A 22,068-nucleotide genomic window follows, 5' to 3' on the forward strand; every position below is an offset into this window, starting at 1 on the left:
TAAGAGGACTTTGGATGACCGGGCATGGTGGGTTTATGTTGATGTGGAGCAGCGCTTCCTGGGGAGATGACCATGTCACTCAAGTGCTTTCTACCCTACCAGATAGTAAAGAGGTGATCTCTTGGGGGTGACTGAATTATTTCTAGAAATTCTCAGTATGGCATCCCGAAAACATGGCACTCTGTGATCAGGGTGAAAGTCAGTTCCTAAGCCAGGTGACATCAGTCCACCCTCTAAAATGCTTGTTCATTTCATTTCAACAGGGCTCTAGAAAGAACCTTTCTAGTCTTAATAGCTAAATCTTTGCACTTTATTTATTTATCTTATTTTACATATTAATCCCAATTCCCTCTTACTCCCTCCCTCCCTCTTCCTATCTCCATCCCTCCCATGCCCCTCTACCACCATCCCATCCCATCCTCCCCCACTCCACAGGGAGGGTTTTGCCTTCCAGGAGGGGTAAACAAAATCTGTCAAGTCATTTGGAGTAGGGACTAGGCCTCCATCCTGCCTCTGGGTTAAGGGAGTATCCCTCCATGGGGAATGTGCTCCCAAAGTCCTTTTGTGCACCAGGGATATATCCTGGGTCTGCTGTCAGATGTCTCTTAGACTGTCCAGGTCTTCTAACTGAGACCCGTGTTCAGCGGTCTGAGTCTGTCCAATGCTGGTTTCCCAGCTATAAGTCTGGGGATCCATTAGCTCCTCCTAGTTCAGGTCAGCTGTCTCTGTGGGTTTCTGTAGCCTAGTCTTGTCCTCCCTCTCTGCATCTGGATTCCAGTTTGGCTCAGAGTTTAGCTGTGGGTGTCTGCTTCTGTTTCCATCAGCTACTAGATGAGGGCTCTATGATAGTGGATAAATTAGTCATCAATCTCATCATCAGGGAAAGGCACACATGGCATGTACTCATCCATATATGGATTTTAGACGTAGAACAAAGGACCACTAGCCTATAATTCACACCGCCAGAGAAACTAGGTTACAAGGAGGAATCTGAGATTCATACAAGGTCCTCACAGAAGGGGAAAGGAACAAGATCTTCTGAGCATATTGAGAGGGGGGCAATGAGTGGAGAGGGAGCTAGGGGAAAGAGAAGGGGAGGAGAGGAAAGCACATGGGACTAGGAAGATTGAGGCAGGGGAAGAATAGACGAGAGAAAAGAGAGAGAGAGAGATACCATAAAAGATGGCGCCATTATAGGTTTGAAGAGAAAACTGACTCTAGAGAAATGTCCAGAAAACCTTTAATTGTAGACATTTTAAGGATAGAAGAGTGAATAAAAACTGACTGGGGAGAGAGATAATTAAGAACAGATGTGTGATGCCTGGTCATATGACTCTAGAACACATTCCAATAAAAGTTTTAAGACTCAGTGTCCTCCTCCACCACCCACTGTTATGCTGACAAGTTTGCATCCCAAAGAGAATAGCAATTGTTGTCGGTTATGTACCAATATGCCTGGAACTCTGGATATTAATTTGAGTTAGTATCACTAGGCCACTAGGTATCATGATCTCCCATTTACATATGTGATTTGAAAACTCAACACATTTCACAATTTATCAAGATCACAAACCAACAAAACAAGTTTGGGGTTTTGATTGAGGTTTGTCTTGTGTTTCTCAAGTGAAGCTTTAGTTGTCATTTTGAGGACTCTACCTCCTTAGGTTGACAGGCCCTTGTACAAAGTTTCTGTCAGTTAACAGTTCTTGGGCTAACATGTGTCAGAGAATGAAGGTGACACCTATGATGCTGATGTATCGACAGAAGAGTCTATCTTTTTCCTCCAAATGTCAATTAACAACCGCCAAGTTGTTGTCTACTCTATTAGCAGTTGACTCCAGAAGACCAAATGTTCCTTTCTGTGTGCTGTGGGCAGATATTTTGCTACACTTTGTGTTCTTTTTAGCAGTTCTTTTTCTAGTGTACTAGACAGCACTCAGACTCCAAGCAGCTCATCTTAAGTTAGTTCAATCCCCAGGTGCTTTCTACCCCCTCCCACATGACAGTAATCACCTCCATCACCAGCAGGTAGAATTAGCACTTTCAAATGTATACAGTTCCTTTTTTAATCTGTTAAATGGGATACAAAACAGCCCCAAGTGACCTTATCTAATGTCAGATCTTCAGCACATGAGTGATCACAACTGTAAGTACTTGACTGGTTGCTGCTATCTCTGCTGTCCTTGAGCAGCTCCACCCCAATGGAGTAAAAGAAGGTGAAGCAAATGGAAGGGTAAACAAGATGGCATAATATGTGGTAACTTCAACTGATGCCATCTCCTTACTCATGTCAACACCAATGTGAAAATGCCATTTTAAAGAGAACCCAGATCTGTGTCACTGACACTGTCTTATTTACCCTTCCTTTTGCTTCACCTTCTCTTACTCCCCCTGTAGCTCAGATTCACTTAGCGATGTGACTCTTGAGCTAACGGGAATGTCCCCTTACCCCTGTGTTTCCCCCTAGTTCTTTTCCCCATGACAGACCCATCAACTGCTTCAAAAAAGACTCCCCAACCTCCTGGCTATGGAAGTACCTTAGATATTCTGCACTCTCTAGCCCCAGGCTATACATAGCTCTCTGTAGTTCACTTACAAGAGTGAGAACTGCCTAAGGAAGAATTTGCATGTTTGTATTTTTACTATCAATTATTGTTTCTTGTATTTGAATACAAGCTCAATGGAGGCAGGGACTCTGCTGCCCCCTTACCTATACCCAGACCCTAGTAGAATGAATGGTATTGTGCCAGCTCACACGGGCCTATTCAGTGGACAGTGGATGAAGTTAAGAAATGAGTAATTTTCACTAAAAAAAAATTTCAGAGAAGACATGAGTGTGGGAAAGGATCTATAAAGAGAAGGCAATGACAAGAGGTAGCAATGAGAAAGGACAAAGTGGGTATAAAGATGATTTACTGCATACATATATGAAATTGTTGAAGAACATTTAAACAATAAATTTTAACTTACAAATTCAGGAATGGTGTTAGGATTGCAAACAGAGCCAGGATTTCCCTTGCCAAGAATGGAGATTCTACAAGAAAGGATTTCATCCTAGATCCATCATTCATATCTCATAAAAGTCTCAATTACTTATTTAATCTTTCTCATATGCTAAGATGTCTGCATATGTATAATGTACATAACTGTATTTGTTGTGGAGATTAACAAATAAAGTGTAAAACATAAGCAGAGTGCCTAACACATTGTACATAGTTAATGAATATTCATCAGTTGAAGTACCATGATAGGAAATGGTTATACATACAAATAGCCATCACTGACTTACCTATTTGTTGTCTATGTACTAATGAGAAAGATACTGGGGTAGAAGGAAGCAATAAGACCCAGACCACATTGTTAGAAAAGCCTGGGATATGCTCCCCTTAATGGTTCCAGAAACTTCTATCATATGCACATGAATAATACATTTGTGCGATATAGTTAAGACTAAACCATAATCATGTACTCAATATTATGTTTAACCCTTTTATCATTTAATACTTAAATGCCACTGGATTGTGGCTAAACAGACGGAAAAGTAAGGATGTGGCTCATGGGGAAGTGTTCCTCCTGCACAGTGACCTTACCTGAGCTTCGTGGCACATACCACCTGCACTGTCACGATGATATGGGAGTCTCAAACTGTCACATTACAGAAAGAAGGTCTTACTAAAGTTGTCATGGGGTGTTTCTAAGTCTCCCTGACTTGTCTCTATCCTGCAATCTCTCAGGTGATCATGGCTCATTACCAGCAAGTGACAGTCACTGGCTGTTTTCCACGTTTTAAGGCTGTGTATTGAATTCCCACACATTCATGATGGTGATATGCTCAGTTGGACTTTTAGTATAATCTGGGTCCTTTATGTTCCTAGCAATTACTTTGCTTTGAAACCAGCCTTGTCATTTACCACAGCAAGTTAGCACATGCTAGGTATGCTGGAACAGATGGGTTGGCTTCCTCAGCCCCTCAGATTCTATGCTCTCCTCAAATAGTTGTTCTTACAAAGTATATCTGTCATGATTGCACCTGGGGCTGAAAGGCTATCCCTCTAAGTATAAATCCATTAAGACAAAAAGGACAATATCCAGATGTGTGATTGCCACTGTGACAGAAAACTCATACTGATCCTGTTCTCAAGCCTTCCTTCCTTCAGCAAAGCAAAGAGGCTGGATTTTCTATACAGATTCCCAGAAAGTCCTCCTTCGTCCTTCTGGCTGGAGAGTAGGCACCAGGGTATGCATAGCATTCCCTGAGTGATCATAAAATTTCAGGGCAGATGTCTTGAAGTAAGTTTTATATTCTCAGTTTAGGGGCTATGTAAGTGTTTCACCAGACGATTATATTCTTAGCCTCAGCAATGTGTCATAGATCCTTCAGTCACTCCATTAACACATCCATTATTTTATTACTTAATAAAACAGCACGGCAGCAGGAAGGGTGGTGAGTGTGTATGTCAGAGAGAGAGAGAGAGAGAGAGAGAGAGAGAGAGAGAGAGAGAGAGAGAGAACTAGGAACTGGGACAGGTAAAAGAGCTTGTGTAGGAAGATGCAATTTACCATAAAGATTAAAAAAAATGTATAAACATCCCCAATGAGTCTATAAATGGAAAATCAGTCTGCCTGCTATGTCCATCCAAATTTCCTTAATCTAATTGTTTCAATTTATTGTTCACTAATTAGGTAAAATTGTTGGCCAGAATAAAGAAATCACCACCCAGTAATTACTTCATTGTAAAATGTAATGAGCATTGGAACCCTGACACACACTGTAAACACCGTGGAACAATAAATACAACACTGTTTTCCAACAATCCCCCGGCAGTGAATTCTGTTAGTGTATTTCTTCATGAAACATGTTTATGTGATAGTCTTCCAATTTTATGGTGGAAGTTTATCAACATAAGGTGCATTTCATGACAGCCGAATAACTACATTCAGTTAGGCTTGTCACCATGTGCCTTCCCTATCAAGACACATGCTGATTGTATCAAATGCTGTTGACTGTCTTAGTGCTGCAAATAGAAAAGATGATTGCATTGTCCTGTGCAGATATGATGCTATGTTATTCATATGGCAAGAAATTGAAGGTCAAAGTTGCCCACCAGCATTAGAAAGATTGTTTATTGAGAGGCTCTTAATGTAGAGATGACACGCTAATGGGCAGATGGCAGCAGTACCATGTATGGATGACCCTTTATGTAAGCAGGTGGATAGAGGTACAAGTACACTGAGTCACTGTCTTTTGTTGGGGGTGGTGTGAGCTATTAATTTACTTCTTGAAAATAAATCAAAACAATGATTTAATTTTTCCATATAAAACATACATATTGACTTAGCCGAGCAAATTAGATTGCAGGACAATGGGTACAAATTTTTTCTCTTCATGCTGTATAGAAACTTTCCTCCTCAAGGTTTTTGGCAAGTGATGAGATTGTCTCCCAGCTTTGTATTCATCTGTGGACCTTTAGCAGACCTAGCATACATTACAATGTGTGTCTTTGTTGTATTACAGTAAGTTAATCTAATTTGAAATTTGTCTGTAGTACATTATCAAAGAATAGGTAGGACCTGGACCCAGCTCTGCTACCAATGATACAGAGTGTGACACTAGAAAGGAAAATTTCTTAAAATTGTGTTTAAAATCTAATTTTTTAAAAAGGAAAAGACCCATGGTCTTCAAATATAGTCATATTGTTTTGCTCAAAAAAGAAAGGAGTAGAGAGGACAGAGGGAGAGACAGAGGCATAGACTGAGGAGACAGGAGAAAGCAAGGATCGGGATAATATTTACTGGGATGACATTCAAAGCAAAATACTTTCTGTCTAGTCTTCTACCATATCCACATACTTATGAACTGACTTAAAAACATAACACCAACATTTTATTTCAACAATTTATCAGGCTAATGAATAATTCATTTAGATGGAGTGACTGTCAGTATTGAATTCAATAATAGGTTAAATGTTGACATTAGAAATTCTATTGACATACAACTATGGAATGGGTACTTCCTATTAGCTTTTTAGGAATAAGAGGCTGGTATGATTAGAAGCCATGCATTGACCATTTGACTATACCACTTTAATAGATATTGGTAATTCTTTTTATGGCCTTTTCTGGTACAGTCCATAGAAGACTGTCCTGGCAAGACCCTACTGACTACAGTCAAAAGGCAAAGTAAGAGACTGTAAGGTATAGGGTTTTTCCGCCCGCTGCTGCTGGTCTTGTCCCACTGCCGCGCCAGCCCCAATTAACACACTGAGACTCTGTATTTGATATAATTCTGTTGGCCCGTTACTAGTTTCTTATGGGCTAGCTCTGTCTTAATTATTAACCCATTTCTGTGTATTTCCACATAGTTTCCTTACCGGGGAGTGGGGCAGGCGTCTGGTCTCCCTAGTCTCTCCATCTTCTCCCTCCTTAGTAATTCCTCTCTCCTCCTTGTCTCCTAGTCCCTCCTACCTTCCTTTCCTATTGACCAACAGTGCTTTATTCATTAACCAGTATGAGAAACATATATACATAATGGCATCTCCCTTCAAGAGACAATTAGCCTATAGTCATAACAGGAAACTCCAGGTGAAGGGTTATCCTGAGATAATAGGAGAGCATATTCGGCAGATCAGTTGCAGGAATGGAACATTGGCCATTGCATGACAATTGGAAATCCCATTTTTGTAAAGTTCAGAGTAAATGACAGGCAACCAATTTCAATCCCTGGAAGTGTGCGAAATGAAGAGAGAAGAACATCTGACAAGGACAGCTTGGCTGGCAATCTTTGCCTCCGTCTGTCTAGACATTAAGACCTTGACCAGGTACAGGCCTCCATAAAATGATGGAGAGACCACACAGCAACAGCAATATATATTAGTTCCACAATGATAGACGGGAGCACCTGGGCAGGGAAGCAGAAAGAGATCCATGATATTGCTTCTGTTCTACAGGCAGGAAGATAAATGACTATGGGAGGAAGAACAGTGGGATTTACCAAGGAAGAATGAGACAGAACAAGCTTCATCCCCACAGTTTAGTATTAGGGATTCAGAGTCCAGAGAAGTATCCTTTCTTCCATATCTGACACAGTGGACAGATGAACACATGAAAATCCATGGCACACAACCTTACCCATCCAACCATATGTATCAATCAGACATCATGAATCAAACCAACACAAAAGTGGTAAAGATGCACAGATGCCACCTGATCAAGATATTTAGGTATCATAGGAGTTTTGATGGAAGATAATTTGGCTTTATATGTAATTTACAGTGATCATGAGCTGGGTTGTATATCCCAATTGGTCATGAAACTGAAGTGTTTACACTAAGGCATAATTTAGGAATTATCTTTTGTTTATTAATGCTATTGGGGTAGCTGCATTTCTGCAAGTTAAGAAATGAATGCAAATTGTAATTTGTAGGGAATACTCTTCTAAATACTTGCTGCAAAATAAATCTACAGTTAATAGGGTCATAGTTCCTAAAGCTTCAATTAAGAAGTATAATTTAACTGTTTTATGGGAAATACTACTCTATCTTAAAAAAAAAAAAAACAGTTTAGCAGAGTCTAATGTAAAAACAATGCTCACTAGCTAAATACTTCAAGTGATATTTGTTGAAAATTTAAGCAGACCATTTAAGTCAGTGCTGCCCACAATACAATACATTATTTGGTAAATGGAAGCAGTGGTGTGTGTGTGTGTGTGTGTGTGTGTGTGTGTGTGTGTGTGTGTGTGTGTGTGTGCGCGCTATAAAGACTTGGTTTATATAACTATATAGTTTGAGAAGTCTGTGAGGACCCAGGAGATAAGGACTCAATGATGTAGTTCTACCCTGAAGGTAGATAATCCTGAGTCCTAGGGAAAGAACTGATGTCCCATCAATCCCTGGGAATCACAAGGTTGCAGGAGAAAATCAACTTCCACATATAGTTCTTTGACCTTGTAGTGGATTGAAAGAAAATGGCCCCCAAAGGGAGTGGCACTGTTATAAGGTGTGGTCTTATTGAAGTAGGTGCAGTCTTGTTGGAGGAAATATGTCACCTTGAGGGTGGACTTTGATGTCTCTCTTCTCAGCTTTCACTTAGTGTGACTGTCAGTTGACTTCCCAGCACCATGTCTTCCTGCACAATTTCTGCTCCACTCATGATGATAATGGACTGAACCTCTGAAACCGTAAGTGAGATGCTCCAATTATATGTTTTCTTTTAAAAGTTGCCATGGTCATGGTATCTCTTTACATAAAACAAAACAAAACTGTAAAGGATACGGTTTTTCTGCCCTGCCGCTGCTGGTCTTGTCCTGCCGCCGCCCCAGCCCCAAATAACACACAGAGACTCTATATTTGATATTATACTGTTGGCCAGTTACTACTTTCTTATCGGCTAGCTCTGTCTTAAGTATTAACCCATTTGTATTAATCTATGTATTTCCCCGTGGTCTTCTTACCCGGAGCCGGCTGCCGCGTACTGCTCTCTCCAGACTCTCCATCTTGACTCCTCCTTACTACTTCCTATTTCCTCCTTGTCTCTCCTATCTTCCTTTCCTATTGGCCAACAGTGCTTTATTATTAACCAGTATGAGAAACATATACAGAATGCATCTCCCATCATCTCCTCTTTTTGGGCGCCATTTGTAATGAGTACGGTTTGCTGCCTGGTTTTGTCCCGCCGCCGTGCCAGCCCCAATTAACATATAGAGACTCTGTATTAGATATTATATTGTTGGCCAGTTACTACTTTCTTATTGGCTAGCTCTGTCTTAAGTATTAACCCATATGTGTTAATCTATGTATTTCCACATGGTCTTCTTACCGGGAGCCAGCTGCCACATACTGCTCTCTCCAGACTTTCCATCTTGGCTCCTCCTTACTACTTCCTATTTCCTCCTTGTCTCCTAGTCCCTCCTATCTTCCTTTCCTATTGGCCAACAGTGCTTTATTCATTAACCAGTATGAGAAACATATATACATAATGGCATCTCCCATCACAAAACAAAACAAAACAAAACAAAAAACCCTAAATGAAACACACACACCCACACACTATACATACATACATACATACATACATACATACATATATATATATATATATTAACCTGTATTAAAAACCTATCTCAGCAGTTAAGAGGGTGTTCTTGCAGAGGACCCAAGTTTATTTCCCAGCACCTATATCAGATGGCTTACAAACACCAGTAGACACCATGGTTTTTCCTGGCTTCTGTGACAACTGCAGTCATGTGTACACACACACACACACACACACACACACACAATATTAAAAAAGAATAGATGTCACAGCTCAAAGGCATTTGAATTTTTGTTCTTTTTGTTCTTCTCAGACCCCAGCTTATTGGATAGGGCCTATTCACATCAAGAGGGCAATCTGCTTTGTTCAGTCCTTTTATGCAAATCTTAATCTCATGCAGAGATATCCAGAATAATACTTCACAAAGTGTCTTGGCACTCTGAGGCCTAGTCAAAATGAACCATAAGATTAACAGATATGTTCATGTTCAGCAACTAGGTTTTGTATAAACTGAGGTTTTTCACAATAGACATGCCAGCTCCAAAGTGTGGTTGAGGGAAAAGTTTTTTATGATGAATATGAAGGCGAGTAAGCCAGAGGTATCTAGAAGAGTCCAGAGCATAGAGAGAAAGTAGTAGATTGAATATGGCCAGCAGACTGGGAAAGCAAGAGAGGCAAGCAAAGATATGGCCAAGAGAATAGGTCATGAGTGTTGGGGCCAAGAGAAGAAGACAAAAGAGAGCCAAGAAAATGAATAGCCCAAATGGCAGGGTTTTATGGGAATCAGAAGCTAGGGCAGGGAAACCCATGGGCTGGAGAAGTTTAGATAAGGGCCTAAGTGAGAAATTCTGAGAAGAGTCAAGGTAGTTGTGATATTAATGGTCTGGCAGACTATCGTACTGCCAGATCTCAAATAATGACACAGAAACTTCTTATTAACTACCTCTCCTCAGTACTGTTCACCTTCCTCCTCATCTTGTCAGTGAATGCCCTGGAATTCCTTCCCAGAGTTCCTATCTCTGTACAGAAGACCTCCCCATCCTCTCTTGTCTAGTTGTTGGCCATTCAACTCTTTATTAAGAAGGTGTGTTAGGCAGATGAGGTAAAAACAGAGATGCATCTTCCCAGTGAACAAAAGAAAAAAAATCCCACAACAAGCATACCCTTTGGTTTGCTTATAGACATAACACAGACAGAGAGACAGCCATTTGTTCCTTCTGACAGTGATGGAGAATGGCTCATTTGGTAGAGGGAAATGGGTGCCAGGATTTGGGGGAATGGCATTTCCTTTGGACTCCATTTGTTAGTGATGAAGGGCAATAGCATCTCTTCTGTAGCTGTTACTTAGCTGAAGTTCTGCCACAGTTTTCAGGGCCCAGGCTGGGCCCAGGAGGACAGAAAGGCTGGTCAAAGGCCTGGAGAAGGTGAGAGGAGGTGAGGCTGGGAGGCGTCTGTTTCCAATGCTGCCCAGGTTCTGTAAGAGTACCTAAGACCAGTCAAGTGCAGGCAACAGTGGATCAGCCTGCAGTGCTGGTTTGAGGTAGAGGCTCGGGCCTGTAGGAAATTCATCAAAGTAACAGCCTTCAACAAGTCCACACTCACTGGTTCTACCAAGGGTTTGTGCTTTTGGAGCAGTTTGAAGCCTGCAATTGACTGGAAGTCTGCTGGGATAGATATGTGATGGGATATGTGATTCTGTAAATATGTTTCTCATACTGGTTAATGAATAAAGCACTGTTGACCAATAGGAAGGCAAGATAGGCAGGATTAGGAGACAAGGAGGAAAGAGGAAGTAGTAGGGAGGGGTCAAGATGGAGAGTCTGGAGAGAGCAGGAAGCCAGCTGGCTCTCCGGTAAGATGAGACCACGTGGAAATACATAGATTAACAGAAATAGGTTAATACTTAAGACAGAGCTAGCCGATAAGAAACAAGTACCCGGCCAACACCATTATATCAAATACAGAGTCTCTGTGTGTTAATTGGGACTGGTGCGGCAGCCGGACAAGACCGGCAGCAGGAAAAAACTACTCCTTACAGATATGGACTAGGGACAGAGGTTAAGCTGAGGAGCTTAGGGGAAAACCTTTGTCTTGGGTGTACATTTGACACATCCAGGCCCTGGGAGCTTGGGGAATGGGGGGACTTCCAAGACCAGGGGAAGGAGAAAGAGAGAAACTCCCACCCTCATGGGTAGGCAGTAGGGAGAAAGCTGAAGCTATTGACTGGAGCACTTATCTGGAGTCCATTTGACCTTTGAAAGGTGGATCCTAGTCATGACTGCCTGAAGTGTATATGAAATTGTTAAGTTTATAAAATGAGATATAAATTTAGGATATTTTAGCATTGACATTGTTTATAATCTGCACTGAAATCCCCATTGTAGAAAAGTGTGGTGATATATTATATATGATTTATTAATGCTTGCCTGAGGGTACCGAAAGCAAAGCTAGCCACATGCCATAGAGCCAGGCAATGGTGATACACACCTTTAATCCCAGGACTCAAAAGACAAGCAGATGGATCTTTGTTAGTTCAAGGCTACACTGAGCTACATGAAGTTGATCCAGTCCTAAAGAGAAACAGCTTATACAAAGGTACTCCCCACTTGGGATCATATGCCTTTAATCCCGGGGTTTGAGAGGTATAAAAGGAAGAGGCAGCAGTCTGAGGTTTGATGGAAAGATTTAGTCTCCAGCCACATTGAGGAGATGCAGCAGTCTAGGATTGCAATCTGAGAATTCATGGAGCTAGCTGGATCACTCTTGTAGCCTGAGGTAAAGGTGAGAACCAGTTGCCAGCTGCTTTGCTTTTCTGATCTTCAGCTTAAAGCTTGAATCCTGCTATCAGTCCATGGGCTTTTATTTTTGTTACAGAAAAGCAGTTAACAAGTGTCTGTAAACAGCTAGAGTAGACTCATGCCTTTGAATCAGAGCAAAATCTGTGGTTTGGGGGGTTTGAAGCATGAACCCTCTTTCCTCTGTCTAAAGGGCTGGGTGGATAGATAGATAGATAGATAGATAGATAGATAGATAGATAGATAGATAGATAGATAGATAGATGCAGGAGTGGCGTCAGCACAGTGAGAAGTCCTTTCAAGTCTTTACTTAGGAAACAACCAAAAGAAATTGAACTGTGACTGTGATAATAGTAGTCAGTGATTTACCAGGTCAAGGCTAATAGTTCATCAGAGTTCCACTGATTATTGTTAAAACTCTGAACTTTTGAAGTCTCAATATAACAATAGCATAGCAAAAGGGAAAGCTGAAACATTTATCATTTTTCACATACCTTAAATCACATCCTCAGATCTTTATAACTTGCTTTTACATGCCATAAATCACTTTCTTAGATTCTAAGAACTTACTCAAGCTTTTACATGGTCAGACCTTTACAACTTACATTAGATACCTTAAATTACTTTATTAGGCACTCACAACTTACATAAATGTCAAACCATTTCTTTTACCAATCATTAACCATGAGACACAGTGGGTGATTAATGAGAGCAGTCATTGCAAAGCAAATTCTTTTAAATAAAGTAATAGTTAAAAAGTTACATTGAGCAGGGCGGTGGTGGTGTATGCCTTTAATCCCAGCACTTAGGAGGCAGAGGCAGGTGGGTATCTGTGATTTTGAGACCAGCTTGATCTACAACAGCTAGTTCCAGGATAGCCTCCAAAGCCACAGAGAAACCCTGTCCCAAAAAAAAAAAGAGAAAAGAAAAGAAAGCTTTATATCCTTACATTGCAGAAGACTTAGCAGAACAACAATAAATGACCTGACTTTTATAATATGAAATGGACTAACTGGACAGCTGTAGCCCTTTGAGGCAGTGGGAGCTTGTTCTTGCTGTTGTTAAACTAATAAAGCTACAACTACCCATCAACACCATTGCAAATCTGAGAAGGATAAATTAAATTAGAGAAGGAAGTATAATCCAAATGGCCTCTGTATCAATTAAAGTGATACCCAGTACCTGGACGGTTATCCTGGGTTCCTTTATGGTCTTGGGGGGGCTTTGTTGGGGACAGAAGTTGTCGGTTTTCAGCTGTCTCAGGACAGTATTAAGTCCTGGGCTGCCACATAGGGCAGCATTGGCCTTCAGCTGCCACACCCAAAGATCCAAGAGGCTTTCCTGGAGATAAGGAACTTGAGAAGATGACTAACCTTGGTCAGGCAGAGTAGGGTACGCAATTTATCAGGGTTCACAGTTTGGGTAGGACCTTGGTGGTAGGCAAGTCATGGGCAGTTCTTTGCCCAGTAGACATCTTTGTCACATTTGAAGCAAGCTTCTGATGGAGTTAATTTATGCCCTGTCACCTTCTTTGGAGAAAACATCAGGGCCAAGATTCAGAGCTGTCATATTTGTCTGTCACTGGAATATTTTTCATTAAATACTTGAAATGCCATATTTAGGAGATCCCTGGGGAGTTTTGAGGGCTATAATCTATTAAGTATACCTGATTTTAAACAAATCTTACTTATTTTTAGTTACTTGCTTCAGGCTTAACCTTGAGAACATACACAGAAATCTAAATAAAACTTGTCCCTGTAAGTGAGTTACATTTTCACTTAACATGGCTACACGCATAGCTCTGAGCACATTAAAGAATGTGATCATTTATAAGGTGACTAAATATTAACTTTTATTTAACATTTATTTAACATGTCTTTTATTTAACAGTTTCCATGTTAGAAGCTTTTATAAGATTATGCTTTTGTAGTTTCATCCCTGTTAAGTTTGAGCCTTGAAAATCTTAATTGAAAATAATTTAGCATTAAAAGAAAACTTTAAACAATAAATACAGTCCACAGAGAGACTGAGAACTTTTATAGGACCACTAATGCCATCCACAGAGGTACTGAGAACCTTATTTTTCTATTATTTTTCTGATTCTTTTATTGTGCCCCCATATAGGATATCATAGTTTCTTGTATGGCTCAGTTTATCCAAATAGCTTAAGCTTAGCAGCATTAGCAAAGACAAAGAGGATAGATGCATATACCAGTTTCTGTTAATCTCACTAGACCTTGGAATTTATAAAACTTATTTATCAAATATACTTTGTTCATCAAATATATGTTGTTTATTATCTAAACTTTTCACTCTCAGAACAAAATATACATTCAGATCCAAAATATCTTGGAGACCTAAAAAGGAGATACAATGATAACCAGAGGGCTCAGTAAAACTAAGAAGTTTTATAGATGTTGCTTTACATGGTTTATACATCATGCTCATCTTAGTCAATGAAGTAGTCAGAGTTTGGTGTGGGAGAGAGAGAGCTATTAGATGACTGACATAGGAAAACACCAGCCCAGTTACCTTGAGCCACAAGCTAAACTAATCAGAAGTAACACTTGGATTCCTGTATGTCTTTGAACATGATTACGCTTCTGAAGTGTTCAAACTATGAAATTATTGGCTGGGTCTGGTTCCCTGCTCTGAAATTAAAACATTTTTGGGAATAGCATGAATCCTTTTGCTTTAATCACCCATTATCTTTCTTATTTTTTCTCTTATTAAGTTCTAGATCTCCTATTGCAAAGACTGACCTTGGACATTAGATAGTAAACGGTAGCCTTGAACTTTTGATCCTACTGTTCTATCTCCCAAGTGTGCCAAAAGTAAGGAGTGTTTTCTATTAATTGCTCATTTGTTCATTAAACAAATGATACTTAACACTTCTGTGCACCAAACACATCATAAGAAAAGAAGATACTGGCTTAGCCATTACCTCTGTAACTGGAAAAGGTATTCACAAATGAAATACCATCACATACAGGGGCCATGAAGTAAAGAGAATAGAGAGATAACAGATTTTACAAAGGCATTTATCTAACTAAGATACAGAGAAACAAAACAACAGTGTTTTGGGGGAGATACAAGGTTGGAAAATTTCATCTTTAGGCAAATGAAACTGAGCTCCTGAAATGAGAGAGAACTCATTCTAAGCACCCATGGGCCAGCATGGCCAGAACTCCAGTGTTCAGAGGTAAGTGGAGATATGGTAGGAGTTGGACCATCATGCCTAATGAGGATCTGGTGAATGGGTAGGGGGGTTCTTACACAATCAAAGCCTTGAAGGATTTTTGTGTTCTAAGTTTTGTTTCCCTAGTAGGGAGGCAGTTTCACTCAATCAAACAATTTACAGAAGACTTCTGAGACTTAGGAAAGCCAAGCAAGACGGCCAAACCCACACTTCAGGACCTTATACCAGAACCTTATACACCCAGATGTACCTCACTTTTCCTGATATTCTTGCTTGCATCACAGAAGGAAACTGAATGTTACATTATCATGAATGCCTCCTCTACTCCTTAACTTAGGCCTGATATGGCAAATCCCATATGCCTGAGGTGTAGGCAGCCTTGATTCAGAGGCCTATAGTTCCCCTTAGAGAAGCTTGAGCAAGACATCTAATTTTCCCAGACCACTAAGGTTCATTTTTTTTAATTAAGAAAAGGATAATGATGCCTCTCTTGGGGGGAGAAACATGAGGACCCTTCATTGAGGGGTCTAGAATATAGTTATGATGATTCCCAGAGACTCAAAGATGGAATGTAGATGCAATGTTTACCATAGATTTTATCATGCAGTGGTAGGAAGTCCCAGGATAGTATCAAGGACACTGAAATTTAGCTGTCTGAGGATTAACTCACTCATTAGCAAGATCTCCTACAGGCTTCCCATTCCTTGAAAGTCACACAGACACCAGCCAGCAAGCCTGTGATAAGGAGAGTGGAGTCTCCCTACCTACCCACCTAAAGGAGCATCCATCTCAGCCTTCAAGACAGTGTTGGCATGCCAACTCTTCCCATGTTCTTCATTTGCCTGTGTGCCTTGCTTCTTGTTCTCTGTCTCCTTGCTTTGAATGGGAAAGCCTGCTTGCTTTGCCATTGGGAAAAGCAAACTGCAGGACTGTCCTATTTTAAGAACTGCCAACAAGATGGGAAAACACCAGCAAGCAGATGAAGCAGTTAATGGCCCCTTGATTACAGCTCTGAGACGGAGCTTGGTCTATGGAACAGTATGGTCAGTTGTAACTGTGTGAATGCTATCTATGGAAGTCATCATAGTGTGAAGGCAACAAGCTGGCATCTCTGTTCAAACACTACCCTTCTGTCTACAAGCTATGTAACCACAGCGGTTTTGTTTATCAAATAGGACATTCACTCCTTCCTGGGTCTTATAAAGAGCTGGTTGGGCCATGATGTATGGGGACATCCTGGGGCAGGTGACCTTAAGGTCACTTGTACCTTTCATATCAGTGAGAACAGTGGTCCTGAGTGCTGTGCCACTCCTCACCCCAGAAAAGAAACAAAGGCCCCATTGTCAGTGTACTTGCCCACTCATCAGGAGGTGGGCAGTTTAACTAATGAAGAGCTTCCTTTCCAGCAGGAAACAGGCAGCCAGTCACTTTGGCCCACCTATCAGCCACCAGACATTGGCAGCATAAGTCATCATCAGTTATTATCATCACTGTCCTCAGAGATAGAGAGGGAATAAAACTTAGTTTCTCTATAATAAATTCATATTATGCTAACAATATTGGAAGAGAATAAAAAATTGCTATTTTGGTAGGTCACTCTTTGATTGGTACTTAAATAATAGTCAATGAAGTCTTGAGGTTAACCCTAGTGTGAGTCAGTTAATATTTGTATTTTAATTATTTGTTATTTTACTATTCCTCTTTTCATTCTAGCCAGAGTAGCCATTCCAGCTGATTTCCATCTTGTCATTAAGCCCTCCCCAGCAGTAGCATTTCTGGTTGTCACATGACACCAGTGGGCCTCAGGCATTTCAGATTCAAGAGGCCACAGGGTGAGAAATGTCCTAGTGTGGACCCTCCTGGACCTCAGAAAATGGAGGCAACTTTGTGGCATGGCAAGATAGTGCAGAGGTTCCTCATCTTGTGTTCATGCTGAGGCCATTCCAGGTTTGACTGGAATTTGATTTCCTTCATAGAGAATCCCATGGAAAATAACCCAGCTCTATTCTAGGAAGAAAAGGTCAGGATGTCCTTGCTAACTCATCTTAGCTTTCATTAAAACTGCCGATTTGTGTGGAACAGCTCCTGCTAACTGCTAATTTTAGCTTCTTGGCTATAAATTGTGGCTGAGCAGTCATCTGATGGGCTAACTGTGAACAACCTGATGTGGCCTTCCCTATGTTTACCAGGGACAACTATGCACAAGATATTCTCATATAACCCAATGTGTGGATTGAACCCCAAAGTGCCAATCCAGCTTCCTGGTGTCTTCACTTCATTGCCATCATTGTCGTTTTGGTGAAATTCCATTACTGAAAAGCCTTGTTCTTAGAAGCTTGGGTAATGATGCCTACAGTGATTCCTTCCTTGCTTAGTTGGGAATGTTTGAAAAGCTGTCAATGGTTCCACAAGAGTTTATTACCAGCCTGCTCTCTCGGTCCCCCTCAATATTAACAGAGAGAACTAATCTATCTCCTGTGTCGTTTAAAACCCCAGCATGGAGGCAGAGAAACAAGACAAGATGTCACACCGTAGATGGACACTTGGTACCACACAGGCTCATGGAGAGCGAGTTCAGAATGCCCAGTTTCAGCCATAGAGCCATTCTGTTGCCATGTAACTCAGCATTATAAAACATGGTTTAAAAAAAAAAAAAGATTCATTGACTATCAACTACATTGCAATGTTTGTGTGTGATGGCTTCCTATTCGAGAATAAGATCACCAATTGCTTTTCTTAGTGAATACAACCAAGAGGGTTAAAACTGTTATCTAATGGATTAGTTGTGATTATTATGGAATTCCTCTGTTAAAAGAACCAAGAAAACACAGACACTCATGAAGATTCTACCTCTATTTGCTCTCTCACTCATTCATTCAGTCAGATACTTGAGGCAGGTTCTAGGGCTGTAATTATAAACAAAGCCAAAATTGAGATATGCATTCACTCAAACCATGATAGGCCATTTAAACTACAAAGACACTTATTGCTTGCATATGAGAAGAACTTTTAGTCACCTATAGCTCTCACATAACCAGCAAAGAATTGTTGGATCTAGATGCTGTCTGAGGAAGAAGTAAAATGATATAGATGCAGGTGGGAAGTGCTGTGTTCCAGGGTTTGCCTCAGACTTTATATGAAGCTGATCTATTCCTCTCTCTTTGGAGTTTCTACTTCATCCCTTTAATGAGGCACCTCTTCTGGTCCAATGCTTATATATGAAGCCCAGTTCTGGGGATCTGTAATTCAGCTGCCAATCAGTAGCTTTTAATATTTTGTTTGATCAAAATAGGGCTTCTGCACTTTGTGTGTTATTCTTATTCTCTTCTACATATGAATTTTGAATGAAAAGCAGAAATAAAGAAGCTAAGGACATGATTGCTCCTAGGTATGGTGGAGGAGAAGGTTTTTTGTAAATAAAAGGGAGAGCAGGGTTAGGGAGTCCAGAGTGAACATGACCAGACTGAGTGAGGAGAGGGAGAGTAGAGAAGGGAGGGTAACTGTAGTGTTTTGTCCATCCAGGTGCTACTAATGCTTCAGAAAAAAAAACCAACAACAAAAACAACAACAACAATAACCCACACACATTGATGCCACATTGAATATAAAACTGTTGGCCGATGACTAGGGTTTCATATTGGCTGGCTCTCTTTATTATTAACCCATTTCTATAAATCTATATATTTTCATGTGGTCTTATCTTAATGGAGAAGGATCTGAAAGAACCAGTTACTCCTTTGCCAGCTACATGGAGTCCCTGTCCCTGCCTACCTCTCCCAGAATTCTCCTAGTCTCCTAGTTACACCTACCTTGCTGCTTCTATTGGCCAAACAGTGTTTTATTCATCAGCCAATAAGAGAAACATATATACAGAATGACATCCCCCATCATACCTGTCAAGCTCCAGCCTCTGTTTCCTATCTCCAGGAAGATTCTAGATCCATAGTCAATGTCTTTCAGGGACTTCTTGAGTGGATTAGAAATTAAAGCATTGTTCTCACCTGCTGTCACAAGACCCATCTAGGGAACACTGGAAACACCAATTCCCCAAACACCACCTCTGGCTAATTATAGGCTGGAAGAGGAAATCAACATTGTTTAAGGTCTCTCTAGGTTATGCTAATCCAGCAGCTGCAAATGCTCTGGAGCTCTTGCTAATCAAGGTGCCTGAATGACCTTTTGTTGTTTGAGCTCAGAGAGAATTCTCTCCTTCCATTGGGACTTAGATCAGAGCACTCCAAGCTTGCCTTAAGGACTAGCTCCAAGGTCACACAAGCAACATGCTGAGAAAGGCCCTGTGCTTGCCTTAATGCTCTGTATGCTCCACCTGGAACTTCTCATTAAGTTTGTACATAGCTGGTGTCTTAGTTAGGGTTGCTGAGAAGAGATACCATGGCCACAGCAATGGCAACTCTTATAGGTAAAACATTTAATTGGGGACCTTGCTTACAGTTTCAGAGGTTAGTCCATTACCACCATGACTAGGAACATGGTGGCATGCAGGCAGACATAGTGTTGGAGTAGTAGCTGAGAGTCCTATGTCTTACAGATAACAGGAAGTCAACTGACACACTGGGCTTTATCCTGAGCATAGGAAATCTCAAAGACTGCCCCCACAGTGACACATGTCCTCTAACAAGGCCACATGCAGCCCAACAAAGGCATACCTCCTAATAGTGCCCCTTCCTATGAGATGATAGGGGACAATTATATTCAAACTACCACAGCTGCTAAATCCTCATATGGGTCCAGCTTGCTCCTGTTCTGGGGCTGGACTTACTCAAGAGGCAGTCAGGCCTGATTTCTGGCCTCTCATCTTTGCTATACCATTGGCTTTTCTTATTCTGCAAAAGGGGGCTGCTTCTGGAAGAAATTTTTTTCTGTACCTTTGCCTGTGTTCCCTGTTGATCTGTAAGTAGCATCTGCCTCTAGGAGAAACACTGCTAATATTTCATTTTCCATCTTGTTGGTATGACTTCAAGCTCTATCGAGTCACCTCACAGGCCAGCAACATATCCACATCTTTACACCAGGCCTCGAACCCTGTTCAGCTTCCCTGCTGGATTTTCAGGGAAGATTCCCCTGTGCTGTCTGCTTTGCCTTCTGGAGACCAGTGCAGTGAGAGCATGTGTTACTGTTCCCAGGGTATGTCATAGGAGTTCCCAACAGGATAGGAATTAACGGGGTCCTATTTCTCATGGTGGCACATGACTGTGATTACAGCATTTGGGAAGCTGTGGCAGCAGGCTTTCAAGTTCAAAATCAGGGTTGTCTCCTTAGCAAGACTGTACCCAAAAGTGGGGGAAAATAAAGACAAGGAGGAAGAAGAGGAAGAGGAAGCAGGAGCCACCCCTCATCATCCCTGTTGCCACTGAGCCAAAACAAAAACTCCAAAATCCATTGAGACTTTAATGTATTTCACCAGCTCTAGGATATATATTAAGTTATAAGCACAAGACACTGGCACATACGGGGTAGGTGAAGTTGAAATCATGGAAGACAAGAATGAGTAGGGCACCCATTGACACCTGAGGCAACATTCTAATTTTTCTGTATAATGTAGTCAATTATTATATTGACCTTTTGACCTCTGGCTCCTACAATTGCTTCTCCTGAAGATCAGTGGGCCTGACAATGAATGGGTACTGGTTATAGAAGGGAAGGAAGCCACTGGTCAAGCAACAGGATATGGGAAAGGGAGAAGGGAAACAGAACAAAAAAAGGAAAGGAAAGCCTTCCTCTGCTTGTCTGAGAGCATGGTGGCAAGTGTGGGCTATGCCGACAGTATACTGGCAGGGTGGTAGTAAAGAAACAAGTCGGTCACACAGGGGTCTCCCCTCCAGAAAATAGCCTCTCTTTGGAGTGCTGCTTCCCAGTATGGAGGGTAATGAGCATTACTGTTGATCCAATTTGCTTTTTCTCCTGTGTAGAACCCAGCCTGTGCTGTCAGCCTGTGGATTTATTGATACTGCAGGGAGTTTGCAGAAATACAGACATTGTTATGGCTTTCAGGTCCTTTGTTTGAAAAGAAATGTTTAAATTGTCCTATTTGACAAAAAAAGAAAAAAGCAAAGAACAGAAAGTAGGCTTGACAGTCAGAATGCCTATTTCTTATACTGAAAGCAAGGAAATTGGAAGATAAAAGCGAAAATAGAATGCTCTTTTATTCTATAGGGGTTTTTTTCAATTAATGACATTAAACTGAAATGATTTTTGTGAGAAAAATATTATGTGCTAAACTAAAATACACACTACTAATATTGGAGTAATCTTGGTTATTAAGGGGGTAGCATTGCCCTGCAAATGTCATCAGAGCAACTAGCCAAAGAAATGGCAAATTGTGGTGTGTGTGTGTGTGTGTGTGTGTGTGTGTGTGTGTGTGTGTGTGTGTGTGTTCCTAATACTAATACTGCAGAACAGTTTGGATCAGGCCCCATTACTAAACACACCTAATATTGTTTTCTAAATTTTCAACAACTATTCAAATAGAAGCCAGAGAAGAAAAATTGCTTCTCACCCGAAAGCCTTAAAACACACAAAAAGGCACCATATTGCCACTTTAGGGACACATTTGTTCCCTGCTGTTGCTATTTTATATGTCATTTCAGTCCTGCAGTTAGCTATAAAGCAAATCTTTTCTTTTTCCAGAGAGGAATAAGAGGTGCCTGAAGGGAAACAAGAATGAGAAGCATCCTTAAGATGACTGATTTACAATTGGCAAGGAGATCCAATATGAAAATTGTAGCTCTCCATTTTAAAGGTAGGGGCCTTGGTTCTTATTCTAAAAACATCCCCTGAGGGCCCCCTATTGGCCAAGCAGAGAGGCTGTCATGAAGGGGCTGCTTGGCTTTCATAAACTATTGGGGGGAGTGGCTGTGATGACAGCAGAGAGGGGATCTCAGGAGGGCTAGGTAGAGACTTTAGCCACGTGGGCCACAACTCACTGTGCACAAGAGCTGGTCTAGCCCAATGTAACTTAGGAATTCAGCTATGTGGAACTGTGATCCTATTCTGACAATAACATATAGCTTCCCCCCCCCCCAG

The 22,068-nt window shown here is 41.0% G+C and overlaps 1 pseudogene; it reads left to right on the forward strand.

Annotated features, from left to right (window-relative positions):
- LOC127238289 (dolichyl-diphosphooligosaccharide--protein glycosyltransferase subunit STT3A-like) overlaps positions 1-22,068 on the forward strand; it is a 126,157-nt pseudogene that overhangs the window by 28,740 nt on the left and 75,349 nt on the right.

The sequence above is a fragment of the Phodopus roborovskii genome, unplaced genomic scaffold (genome assembly GCF_943737965.1).
Source record: "Phodopus roborovskii unplaced genomic scaffold, PHOROB, whole genome shotgun sequence".
Lineage (NCBI taxonomy): Eukaryota > Metazoa > Chordata > Mammalia > Rodentia > Cricetidae > Phodopus > Phodopus roborovskii.